Genomic DNA, 13,871 nt, shown 5'->3' with positions numbered 1-13,871 from the left:
TCTCACAAAGGTCAACATTTTATTGGGTCTTTCAAAATCAATTCTTCACAATGAGAAACGGACATCAGTTAAATAAACTGTTAGAACGGAACAAGTCAATATATTTACAAGCTCTTGCTGTCCTTGGGACCTGAATTCTAGTGTAGGCTTTGTAGATACTTTGCTAAATCTAAGTTTTCTTATATTTAAATCGAGGGCAACTGTCCAAGGCTCTCTAAGCTCCCTTCTAGAACTAAAGTTCTATGACCCTTTGGAAAAACTGTTAAAATGACATCTGCCTCTCTACACATATGCTTTTTAAAAAATAAAAGCAATATGTACTCAGTATAAATAATTCAAAAGTTATAGGAAGCTATAATTGAAAAGTAAAAGTTACCTCCCAGACACCCAAGTCCCTCTTTCTTAAGCCTAAAGACAACCACTGTTTTCTTTTGTAGCCTCAGAAACAAGCAAAAAAACACACAAAACCAAAAAAAGGCATGTACCAGCACAGACACACACACACACACACACACACACTCATACTCCTTGGAGGCACACACATACCTTGATCTTTCTAAAGGCTGCAAGGAATTCCACTGTACCCTGCTGTGTGGTTTCTGGGTTTTTGCTACTGCAAACAATGTAGCAGATAGGTGTATCTGAACATAAATGCAGCAAGCCCAAGTCTAAGCACTGTTTATTTTGATAGATAATGCCAAAGTGCTCAACAAAATGTTGTACCAATATATACTCCCCATCCACATGACTGAATGCTCAATTCTCCCACACCTTTGAGTACAAGGAAGCACAAAGAGTAGGTGAGAGTGAGCAACTTGTACTGCAGATTCTATTAATTCCAAGGAGATCAAGTTCTATCTTAGATCAGGATGTGGATTTAATAGCATGTATGGCTAAATTCCTCCGCATATAATCTGGCCACTTTCACCCAGAGATGGATATCGGTACACTGAAAAATCAATTTAGTTCCTTATCTTCTTCACTGCCAGAGGATCCCTATTAATTCAGCTGTTTATTCCCAAGTTAAATGGAATAGTACATGATCTCAGAGTTGATAAGTGTTAACAGAGCACACAGAAGTAACTCCTGGGTATTTTTAAAGTGTTTTTTAATTAAATAACTGGTATAATGTCTAGCATGGAGTAGATACTCAATAAGTAACTTAATTAAATTAATGAATGTCATCCACGTTGAAAATATCATCTTAGTTTACTAGGAAGTATTTGCAAAGGACCATATAAACATCAGGCAACTCCAGGAGGAGCACATGAGTTTCTAAAAACAAAGTAAACATATATAAAAGTTCTCATTTTACTTTTCTATAATTCATTATTTTAAGTATTTCTTACATCTTCAGTTGTAGTATGCCATCACATGGTGGGGAGGGAGCAACAACTTTGGTCTTACACTGAAATGTGGAAAAATAAATTTTTAAAAAATTTTAGAACCAGGGAAATGAGGTATATCTAATGCTGTATGTTTTCAGCAGAAGCTCCCTCTAATTTTATAAGAAAAGTGGTTAAACATAATTTAGGAACACCCACTATGAGATTATTCCCAACACATAATCTTTCCTTTCCTCATCCAAGTAAACCAACCACACACAACACTAAATCTCTTAAGAAAACTGCCCCCAGTTTCTTCTATTATCAGGAGATCACTAAAAAAAAAGCCTCAGTTTTAAGGATCAACACGAAGCACTCAAATCAAAGCCGACCTTACATACACTTAACACGTAAAACTCACCAAACACAGCAAGTCCTATGCTAAGGGCCAGAAGCATCTTTCAAAATGAGGGAAGTCTTCTCAACCCTTGCTCTGACTACAGCACAAATTATCAATGGGGCCCAACTCCAGACACTGGGCTCAGAGCATATAATCCAACAAGGCATCAACTAGGAAAGGGAGGGGCAGTTGAAGTAAATGGGACACAAAGTCAAATATAAGGGTTACCTGGCAAGGGTCCTGCCCATGACCTTATCAGAAAATCACATGGGAGGTCCCCAAATTCCACCACTAACAACAACCAAAAACATACCCTTACCTGTAGGCCCTTTAGGATTGGTTGCAGCTGAAAAGAATTAAAGTCTTCTAGGTGCTGGCAAATTCTACCTAATGGAGTTCAACGTCCTATCTACCAGAATGAACTCCACAGATTAGAAGATAAAAATTTTAGGTTAACAGTTTTCAAATAAAAATTATAAACTACAGAAAAAACAAATATTACAATCACATAATAAAGGAGGCAGGCCTCAGACTGAGATGAAACAATTACGCCCTTCAATACAATCTACAGTTTCCAAGACACACAAGAATCTGTTTCTTGGACTTGAGATTGGTATTAAGTGGCAATGGATTAAGACAGAAAAATGACGACCTGAAACTAAACCAAAAATCAAAGACACTCAATTTAACACTGAGTTTGCACACACTGTCAGGAACAAACTAAAGCCACTATTAGTAGGGTTGCTGTGTTAAATGGCAAACTACTATGACATAAGTAACTGGTCATAATTGGCTGGTAGACAGTCTGATAACCAAAGTGCATACTTATTGGTTACTGCCCATACTTGCCAGAAAAGTTCATCCAGTCAGATCATGTAATACAAATGACTTCCAAAAGTAAGCAGCAGTTGACTTCTGTCCCCCACTGTATGAGTTTTTAATGAGCACGCGCTCCAAACAAGGCACAGCAGTCAAGGCACAGGCCAGCGGAGGAAGGGAGGTGTCTTCGTTTTCCACTGCTGCATAACAAATTATCAAAAATTGAAATTACATGTTCAGTGTCTTTAAGACTGCCACAGAATTTATAATTAACCCAATCGCTCCTATAAATATCTCATGTCTATAAACTTTGACTTTCCCAACTGTTGTTAATTTAGCTAATTCAAAATATTTTTGTTATCCTTGGCATTAAGATACTGTTATCCTCATTCTTTATTCTAGAATGAAATTATAACCTTTATTTCAATCCCTACCATACTTGAAGGAGATGAAAACATTCAAAAAGAAATTGTTTACAATTATTTTAAAAAATACTGTAGATATCTATGGGGAAAAATCATTCACAATTTATTGGTGGAAAAGAAGACTGGGTCAGTATAATCTGTAGACTCTTCAGACCCTTTCTTGCCTCTCTGTCTTCAAGAAGTAGATAACCGAAGTAGGGGGAGGACGGATAAATTTAAATCCACCCATTTTCTTATTTGTCAGGTTGGTCAGAGAACTGGTGGGAAAGTTTAGAAAAATTTGTTAATATGAGACTCTGGCATTATAAAAAGTTCTAAACAGATCCCGTTAAAAGGATACAAAAGTATCCACAGAACTCTGGATGCATTTATTTATGTATTTAGCATTTTTATATACAGTATAATTTACCTTTTTGTGTACAAAATTTTTGACAGAATTCACATGTACCAACCACCAAAATCAGAATACAGAACAAAATATATGCTTTCAGGCAAGTTATTAATACTCAAAAAAACTCCCTGTACCTCAGACTCCTCACCTGTAAAACACAGGTAAGAATACCTCCATCATAAAGTTACTGTGAAGATTAAATGAGTTAAATACAAGTAAAACGCTTAGCGCAGAGCCTAACACACGATAAGTGCTCGGGAAACATCAGCTATGTTCTTTCTTTCTTTCTTTCTTTCTTTCTTTCTGGCTGCTTTGGGTCTTCATTGCTGCACACGGGTCTTCTGAGTTGTGGTGAGCAGGGGCCACTCTTCGTTGCAGTGTGCAGGCTTCTCATTGCGGTGGCTTCTCTTGTTGTGGAGCACGGGGTCGAGGGCGCGTGGGCTTCAGTAGTTGTGGCTCGCAGGCTCTAGGGCGCAGGCTCAGTAGTTGCGGTGCACAGGCTTAGCTGCTCCGCAGCATGTGGGATCTTCCCAGACCAGGGCTCGAATCTGTGTCCCCTGCATTGGCAGGCAGATTCTCAACCACAGCGCCTAGTTTTTTAATAATACTCTGACACTAGGAGGGGAAGGGACTGAGCAGACACATTTTCTAGGTCATGGAAAAGACTGCCCCTCAATGTACCTTAATAAAACCCTCACCATGTACCTTAATAAAACGTCATTCTGGTTTACCTGTCAGCCCAATGTGAGTTTGGCTAGCCACTTTTCTCTGAGACCAGTCAACTCTGGCGCACCGAAGAAACAAGTTTACTTGAAAAACTGAGGAATGGATCCTAAATCCTAAAGGCCCAAAAAAGTTAACAGCATCCTGAGAAGGCTTGTCCGAAGAGCTAGTCAGTCAGCTTATGACCTTGGTTCCCTCTAAAAGGCAACACTGGTCAAATATGCTTCAGTGAAAAGAATGTGATGCTAGGAGGGAGATACTTGAAGTATACCACAAATTAGCTTTAACACGATTATGTACTTTTTTTTTTTTTTTTTTTGCGGTACGCGGGCCTCTCACCGCTGTGGCCTCTCCCGTCGCGGAGCACAGGCTCCGGACGCGCAGGCTCAGCGGCCATGGCTCACAGGCGCAGCCGCTCCGCGGCATGTGGGATCTTCCCGGACCGGGGCACGAACCCGCGTCCCCTGCATTGGCAGGCGGACTCTCAACCACTGCGCCACCAGGGAAGCCCACGATTATGTACTTTAAAGAGAGAGTCTGAGTTTTAAAAAGTACTAGTCAGTTCTCAATTATCCACACTAAAGGAGGTGAAAAGTGGTGTAAATAATTCAAAACAGTAAAAAAAGAAATCCTTAACATTCTACTTTAGAATGTAATTTTTCCTATAGATTTATATCCAAAATTGCACCTGGATATGATCAACCTCACAGCATCCATTTGAGGCTCAATCTTAGGCCACAAAATTCTTTCAAATGCAAGTCTCTAAATGTTATAAAGAAGTAAAAGGTGAGAACAAATGAGTTTAATCAGTCTAGGCCTGGTAAGCCATGAGAGATCATCCAACTGAGGATTTTTGCTCCCACAGACACGGGGGTGCATTATTGTGCCTAAGGAGCTGGAAGTGGGTAGCAGCCTAGCTGCAGGCCAATTTATTTCATAAAGTCAAGGTATTCTTGAAAGTTTATGTAATCATCTCAAGTGCCAGAAGACTTCAGCAACCACCCTGTCTAAACCCTTCGATTTTACAGAAGAAACTGAGATCCACAAAAGTTGCAACATGCTGTCAAACTATATAATAAAATGAATATTTAAGTATTGGGAAGTTCATATTTTTTTTGAGATATAACTGACATATAACACTGTGTTAGTTTTAGGTGTACGACATAATGATTTGATATACATATATATTGTGAAATGATTACCACAATATGTTTAGCTAATATCCATCATTACACAGTTACCAAAAAAATGTGTGTGTGTGTGTGTGTGTGTATGTGATAAGAACTTTTAAGATCTACGGGAAGTTCATTATTTAAATAATTCACTTATATAAATAAATAACCTATATTTCTTGCAAAAAATTGACTATTCAGTTTGCTTAAATTGGGCCACATATCTGCTTTATCTTAAAGTTCCCTACTGTACAACTTCAGATGTACCAAAAATAAAATCAGTCCTCTGGAATATAACTTAACTCCAATAGAAGCCTCTCCACTGCACCACAACATGAACCCTCCTTTCCAATTAGTCTAGCCGCATACTCTAGCCTATCTGTCAGTTGATACACACCTTCCTCAAATTTGTTCATACAATTCTGAAGGCCAGGAACATTCTCCTACCTCGTATCTGAATACTACTCTTCTGGATCCAGGTCAGGTTCCACCTTGCCTTGAAGCATTTCCTAATCACCTCAGTTCACTCTGAATTCCTATCATATTTATTGTCACTTCTTAGCACTTAACAAATGTTACTTAGGATCCCTTATCTGATAATATAAGATGCCCAGAATTGTAATTGTTCTTTGTATGTGTTTTTCCCTACCCCCAAATTCTCTTTTTTGTAGGTGTAGTGAGAACATGGAATAGGTATTTAAAAATCAAAACAGAACAACTTAGATGAGAAGAGGAAAACAGCTGGTAAAAGGCTAAAATCGATTTTTTTCCTTTATTAAAATGTCCTTTGGGGACTTCCCTGGTGGCGCAGTGGTTAAGAATCTACCTGCCAATTCAGGGGACACAGGTTTGAGCCCTGGTCCCGGAAGATCCCACATGCCTTGGAGAACTAAGCCCATGTGCCACAACTACTGAGCCTGCACTCTAGAGCCCATGAGCCACAACTACTGAAGCCCGTGCACCTAGAGCCCATGCTCCACAACAAGAGAAGCCACTGCAATGAGAAGCCCGCGCACCGCAACTCGCTGCAACTAGAGAAAGCCCGCATGCAGCAACGAAGACCCAACGCAGCCAAAAAATATATAATTAGTTAATTAATTTTAAAAAATGTCCTTTAATGTTGTTTAAATATCTTTTCAACTATAAAGATATTAAAAGAATAATTAGGAAAATATGGAACATTGCATAATCTTCAACACAGCAATTCTGTCCACTTTAGGAATCCATCCTAAGGAATCAATCTGATCAGTGTATAAAGATTCATCACAGCATAATTTATAAGCAAAAACTGGAGAAAAAGGAAGTTCATTAGGAGGGAACAGGCCAAATAAAATATGATGCATCCATACAACATATTTCTATGTAGTTACTTTAAAAGAGTATTAGTAATGACATGAAAATTTTAAAGTTGTTTCTATTTTTTCCTATTTCTCCATGATTTAATAATCAGAAAAAAGCAAATCTTTTCACTCTGAAAAAAATATAGTGTAGATTTGAAATAACATACAACTATTTACCACTTAAGAAGTGACACACTAGCTCATGAAGAGTAATCCTTAACAATGTATCAAAGTCGACATGTAATCAACTTCCCTGCTGTTTTCATGTTGTTTCTTCACGCCAGAAGTTTCTGAAATAATTACCAATAATTTTCATTGAAGGAAGTTTTCACCTATTCAGAGGACAGACATCTCCATAAGTGGTGACAGGACGGCAATGAGTCAAGTCATCGTCAAGTCAAGTTATATTCCAAAGGTCAGTGACGATGACCACCACCAACACCCCATCATCAGACCAACAAGGCAGAGGGGAAGTCCACTGAGTTAGCATCTCTAATCAACAGATGTGAATACTGGAGTACATGAAGACCAAGATGGTACTCTGTGTCTTTTTGTTGACAGGATTTCAACTCCAATGGCTCCCACAGCCATTCCACTTCAGATGCTCACTGACATTCTCATACCTTAGCAAGGATCTCTTGGAATTTTTTCTACTTCCCAGATGCTAACTTCCGAATTTTTCTCTCTGAACTTCTATTCCATCTACCAAGAGGAAGGGAACACTCAAGACGAGAAAACAAGTACAAAAGCCCTGAAGGAGGACCTAGCTGGGCATATTGGAAGAACAGAAAGAAAGCCAGTGCAGCTTGAACATGGTGCACAAAGGAAAACTGCAGAAGAAACTGGAAGGGATGATATCACAGAGGGCCCAGCAGGTCATGATAAAGACTTTGGATGTTGTGTTTTCAAAAATGTTTCCACTCCCATGGTGAACCAATCTTATGTAAATAAAACCTAGATTTATGTTTCAAAGCTCACCTGCTCTTCCAAAACCCAGTGCAATAGATTAAACTGCCTGCCTGCTAAGCAGCCTCTCTTAAATGTCAATATATGCAAAGCCAAACACTATCTTTTTTCCCAAACCAGTTCCTCCTGACTATTTTATATCTGTTAACAGACCGACCATTACACCCAGGCCTGACTGACATCTTAAAGCTATCTTTCATTCCTTGTCTACTGCCCATCCCCACTACATACAGGCTCCACAGGTCCCCAAACCTCCAACCTACTCTTTCTTTTCTAGTCCCAATGCCCCCATCCTAGTTCACACTAGCACCAATTCTTATTCAAATTACTGGGATAGGCTAAACTTCCCAGACCTTCAGTTCCTTCCCCATCAAATATATCCTATATGATGTCATTTAGATACTTTTAAGACCATCAACAAGCAGGTTATATACAAATTTATCACCTCAAGTTCTGACTTTACGTCAAGCTCCACTCACATTTCTGCCTACTTAATGTATTTATACTCAGCCTCATTCACATCTCAAATTTTAACATGTCTAAAACTGAACTCCTGACTTCTGATCTTCCCTCCAAATCCCACACCTACTCTTCCCATTCCTATTTCCCACTCCCATCTCAGTAAGTGGCACCTCTACCCATCCAATTACTTGAGCCCGAAATCTGGGAGTCATCCATGACACTTTCTTCTCCCTAAACCCCCACATTCACTCTAAAATTAAACAGATTTTCTTTGACATACTTCTCAAATAATCTACTTCTCTCCATTACCTCTGCCACTGAGTTCCACCTGCAAAGATGCTTATTCAGGTTGTATGAGGTGCAGCCCAGGCTTCAGGAGCTTTAAAAGCTCCCCGGGTGGTTCTGGCATGCAGCTAAGGGCTCACCCTCTGCTCTACAGGTCCTGGACTCCTACGAACCACTCCAAGCTTATTTCTACTACTTTCTCCCTTGTTCACCTAACTCTACCCATCCTGACCTCCTTGCTGGTGCCTTGAACATGCCAGGCACATACATTCCTCCTGGCTTTTGCCCTTGCTACTCCCTCTGCCTGGAGTTTCTGGTTTACTCCTTCACCTTCTACTTCTACAGATATTTACTCAAATATTACTATTGTAGTGATTTAGTGAGACATTCCCTGGCCATTCTATCGAAGACTGCAATACCCACCTCCACCTCAACGCTCAGCATCTCTTTCTCTGGCTTTATTTTTCTCCTTGGGACTTACCACATTCTAACATAACATATATTTTATTTATCTTGTTTACTGCCTGAATATGCACTTCATGAGAGCAGGGATGTTTGTCTGTTTTGTTCCTTAACTACATCCCCAGCAGCTAGAACATCATCTGGCACAAGGTAGGTACTCTATTAAAAATTTAACTCCTCAGCAAGGCCTGCCCAGATTCCTCAATTAAATTTAATTTCCCCATTATCCCCCATAGTAATTTATTCCTTTCCTTCATAACATTTACAGTAATTCGTAATTATATTTTGTTTATTTGTTGAAGTTCCTTTCCTAGAATGTAAATTCCATGAGAATAGGGATTTTCTGTTTGGTTCACCACTATATACAGCATTCCTCATGCTTAAGTGGCACAGAGCAATTTAAAAATTTTTAGATGAATGAGTTAATAAATGATTGAGGTCAAATACATTTTCTGAAAGCACACTCTGATCATGTTATTGTTTCAATCAAAAACTTTCAAAGTCTCTCCATCACTCACCACATTAAACCCTAACTGCCTGGCCTTGGTAGAAGACCTCCCACGTTCTGGGCCAATTTACTTTCCTGTCTTGCTCCCATTTTCCCATGTGTCTTTTGCTTCAGCTACACTACACTGCTCATTATTTCCAGTACGCACCCTATACTAACTGCATTTCCTCACCTCCACATTTTTACTCATGACATTCCTTCTGCCTGAATTCCCTTCTTATTCCTGCCTATCAAAATTCCAGCCTTTAAAATACCTACCCTTCAAAACCCAGCTCAAATGTAACCTTCACAAAGATAGTCCTCCCACCCTAACTTTCCCAATTGAATGGTCTCTTCCTCTTCTTTTTTTGTTTTTGCCCGCGCCATGGGGCTTGTGAGATCTTAATTCCCCGACCAGGGATCGAACCCCTGCCCTCTGCAGTGGAAGTGAGGAGTCTTAACCACTGGACCGCCAGGGAAGTCCCTCTTCCTCTTCTAAACACCAAAACACATAATACTGGTTTAATTCCCCACTCATTTCGGAACACCTTTTACAAACTCTTTTGCTTATAATTACTCAATAGATATTTGTTGAAATGAAGTCAGTTAACACCACTAGTCCCCCTTCTCTGTCATAAAACATATTTAAATTTGGGGGGAGGGGGTGTCCTCTTTCACAAGACTCTTTAACGACCAAAAAGACTTAAAGCTGAAATAGCAGATTCCTAGCCTTAACCTTCCCCTCCATGCTTTTTCTGAAAAGGCAAGATCTTCCCAAATGTAATTTTTGGAGCTCAGATTTTTTAATGTACTCAACTGCTTGAAAAAAATGTTAAGCTGCACGTGCTACTATGATGACATAAATTCCATATGCCATATTAAAATGGGTTACCCTAAGATTATGACATATTTGAAAGACTATCTGGCTAAAAATCTGAATACCTTAAAGTCTGCTGTTTGAAAACGATAATTACTAGGAAAATATTTCTGTTCAACAAGAAATCTGAAACTCTTTATGATCTTTTAAGTATCCCGCTCATTTCTACATCATGTTGAATGATGTTAAGTAACACTACCAGCAATCCAGTAAAACTCTACCATGAAACACTTGTTGTACCTCAAATAATAGACTTTTGTTTCCCTACCCACTGGGGTTCCCAAAGTGTAGTTCAGAGATCCCTGAAAAGTCCCTTTCATTGAGTCTGTTAAGTTGAAACTATTTTCATAATACTAAGAAACTACTGCCTTTTTCATTGTGTTGGCATTTGCACTGGTGATACAAAATCAATAATGGTTATAACCGTGGATGCCTTAGCTTAAATCAAGGTAACGGCATCAAACTGTACTAGAGTTATGTGTGTCTTTTACCATCATGGACTAGAGATCTTTTTAAAAAGTCAATTTCACTTAAAAATGTTCTTGATGAAGCAATAAAAATTACTAATTTTATTAAATCTGAGCCCTTGTACAGGTCTTTTAAATATTCTGCGTGATGAAATGGGAAGTACGCAAAAAGCACTTCTACGGGATAGTACATTGGTTGTCTCCAGGAAAAGCAACTGTGACTCTGATTAGTGAGCTAAGCTAACTGCTTTTTTCATGGAACACTACTTTTACTTGGGACAAAGGGCAAACTGTCGTTATTCAGACATGAATATTTAGCAGACATTTTCTTGAAAATGAAGTGATTCTGTCCCTTCAAGGAAAACAATTGATAGTATTTGTTGCCAATGATAAAGTCCAAGCTTTCAATCAAAAATTAAAATTTTGGAAATACTGTAGCTGCTTAATAGACGCCCAATACTTACAAATTTTTCTGATAAGAAGGACAGTGATATTAGCTAATGTGGGTTTTTTGGTATTATATTATGAAACGTGTCATTTGGAAGATCTGCTTAACTCAATGAACCAACATTTCCTAAACAGCCAATGCATGATATTATAAAATCATGTATCATGATATTATAAAATTCATGTAAATGAATTTTAATGTAACAGTAACATCGTATGATTTCAGATTCCACACTGCAGCCTAACTTGTGAAGAAACAAACTACCAATTATCAAGTTTTGGTGTAGTATCAGAGAATAATATGCACAATTGTCTGAAAATACTACTCCCTTTTCCAACTACAAGCCCTTTAAGGCCATATTTTCTTCATGTATTTCAATCAAAACAATTTATCACATCAGATTGAATACAGAAGCAGATATGAGATTCTAGCTGTTTTCTATTAAGCTGGATATTTAAGAGATTTGCAAAAATCTAAAAATGTCACTCTTCTAATTTTTTTAAGTTATTTTTCATAAAAATATATTATTTGTGTTAATATGATAGCTTTTTAATTAATATTTTTTTAATGTTTTTTGTTTTAATTTCTAATTTAGTAACTATCACTAGATATAAACCACATAAAGAAAATCTCAATAATTTTTAAGAGTGTAAAGAGGGACTTACCTGGTGGTCTAGTGGTAAGGAATCCGCCTTCCAATATAGGGGACACAGGTTCGATCCCTGGTCAGGGAACTAAGATTCCACATGCTGCGGGGCAACTAAGCCCGCGCACCTCAACTAGGGAAAGCCTGCTCGCCACAACTAGAGAGGAGCCTGCGTGCCGCAACAAAAGATGCCACAGTGAAGATCCCGTGTGCTGCAAATAAGACCTGACGCAGCCAAATATAAAATATAATAAATAAATAAAACAAATATACATTAAAAAAAAAAGTGTAAAGAGTTCTGACACCAAAAAGTTTTGAGAACCACTGCTTAAGAGAATTTGCCTCTGATTCCAACCCCAAATTGTTTTTTGTATCCTCAACCAGAGTTGAACCTGGGGCAGATATCTGGCCCAGGGGAAATCAAGCCTTAGACTGACCAAATCAGATATTGCTCAGGAATCTGAATTAAGCTTCATGGATACTGAAGTCTGTTTATGGTGGAACACTAGACTCCATTAACTCTAACTGCTGAAGTATTGTACTTGGAACTGTCTTGGTGCCAGCCCTTTCTGAAGCCTTGCCGTTCACCTTTTCCTTGGATTCGACGACAGCTGTTTCCTTCTGATAAATCTTTTATATGAGCTATTTTAAATAGGCTTCTTTTCCTTATGATCAAGAAAGCCTTAACACCACAGAACCTCAATGCCGTTACCAGAAGTGTTTCATCTGGTGTCCTTGTATGAGACAACAAATTATAACAAGATTCTCCTCCATCTGAAGACCATATTCCCATATAAAAAAAAAATGATCACTCCAACAAAACTAAAAATTGAATGGAAATTATCGGCTCATTCAGAATAAGAGACAAACTTAATGACCAGCTGCAGATAAGGGAGGCTTGATTTTTTTTCTCTCTTTTGGAGAAGGCCATTATATATCATGTCAATACAATTTAGACAGCAAATGGCTTCACTGCAATACACCAATCTGACAGGGTTTTTCAGAGAGGTTGATGAACAGAAAAAGAACAAGCTAATGAGACCTGCCCTACCAGATATGAACAACTATTATAAAGCTATGATAATTAAGGCAGTGTAGTACCAGCACAAGACATGTAAACAGACCAATGGTACAGAATATAGAGAACACAGACACAAATCCTCATATATTTGGAAACATGTAGGTGGTATTTCAAGTTGTAGGGGGCAAATATGACTATTCAATAAATGATGGTGGCATATCAGGTTATCGTATGGAAAGAAAATTAAATCCCTACTTTGGGTTATCCTTATGAAAATAATTAGATCCCTACTTAACACCAAGCATCAAAATAAATTCCAGGTGGATTAGAAACCTAAATGTGAAAAGCATAACTTTAAAACTTGTAGAAGAAAATACAGGATGTAACTATTACCTCACAAGAAACACACACTATAAAGGAAAAAAAAATCCTACTTTAAAGTTTAAATTTAGTTTCAATAAAAGATAAAGTTAAAAAACAAATTAAAACATACCCATTATGGATGGCTATTATTTTTTTAAAAAAGAAGAAAATAACAAGTGTTGCCAAGGATGTAGAGAAACTGGAACCCTTGGGCACTATTGGTAGGAATGTAAGATGGTGCAGCCACTACATTAAACTGTATAGAGCTTCCTTAAAAAAGGTAAAAATAGAATTAACATATAATTCAGCAATTCCACTTCTGGGTATACACCCGAAAGAATTGAAATCAGGGTCTCAAAGAGATATTTGCCCGCCTATGTTCAGAGCAGCGTTATTCACAACAGCAAAAGGTGGAAGCAACCCAAGTGTCCATTGGTGGATGAATGGATAAACAAAATGTAATTACATACATACAAAGAAGTATTATTCAGCCCTGGAAAGGAAGGAAATTCTGACACATGCTAAAGTATGGATGAACCTCACAGACATCATGCTAAGTGAAATAAGCCAGATACAAAAGGACAAATACTGCATGATTCCGCTCATATGAAGTATCTAAAAGTAGTCAAAATCATAGAAACAGAAAGTAGTACCTGTTTCTAAATACCAAGAAAAGGATTATGTAAATCTCAAATTAAGGAGATGAATGATTACATATACATCTTTTTTTTCTTACAAACAAATAGTCAGATTGATAGGAGGAATTAGAGGTCTTCAGAGAACTACTGCAAG

At 38.0% G+C, this 13,871-nt stretch overlaps 1 protein-coding gene across 4 annotated transcripts in view; it reads right to left on the bottom strand.

Moving 5' to 3' along the window:
- Positions 1-13,871, bottom strand: part of SPOP (speckle type BTB/POZ protein) — a 67,656-nt gene that overhangs the window by 45,298 nt on the left and 8,487 nt on the right. Inside the window, exon 2 of one of the 4 annotated variants that reach the window (XM_027094312.1) lies at positions 2,571-2,744. The exons of 2 other annotated variants lie outside the window; for them this stretch is intronic. The gene's annotated coding sequence lies outside the window, so the exon portion shown is untranslated. The remainder of the gene's footprint in view (positions 1-2,570; positions 2,745-13,871) is intronic. One more of the 4 variants, XM_027094311.1, reaches the window with a different exon arrangement.

Source organism: Aethalodelphis obliquidens, unplaced genomic scaffold (genome assembly GCF_003676395.1).
Source record: "Aethalodelphis obliquidens isolate GAN/ISIS:26980383/991018 unplaced genomic scaffold, ASM367639v1 scaffold89, whole genome shotgun sequence".
Classification (NCBI taxonomy): Eukaryota; Metazoa; Chordata; class Mammalia; order Artiodactyla; family Delphinidae; genus Aethalodelphis; species Aethalodelphis obliquidens.
This window is presented reverse-complemented; position numbering and strand designations above follow the sequence as displayed.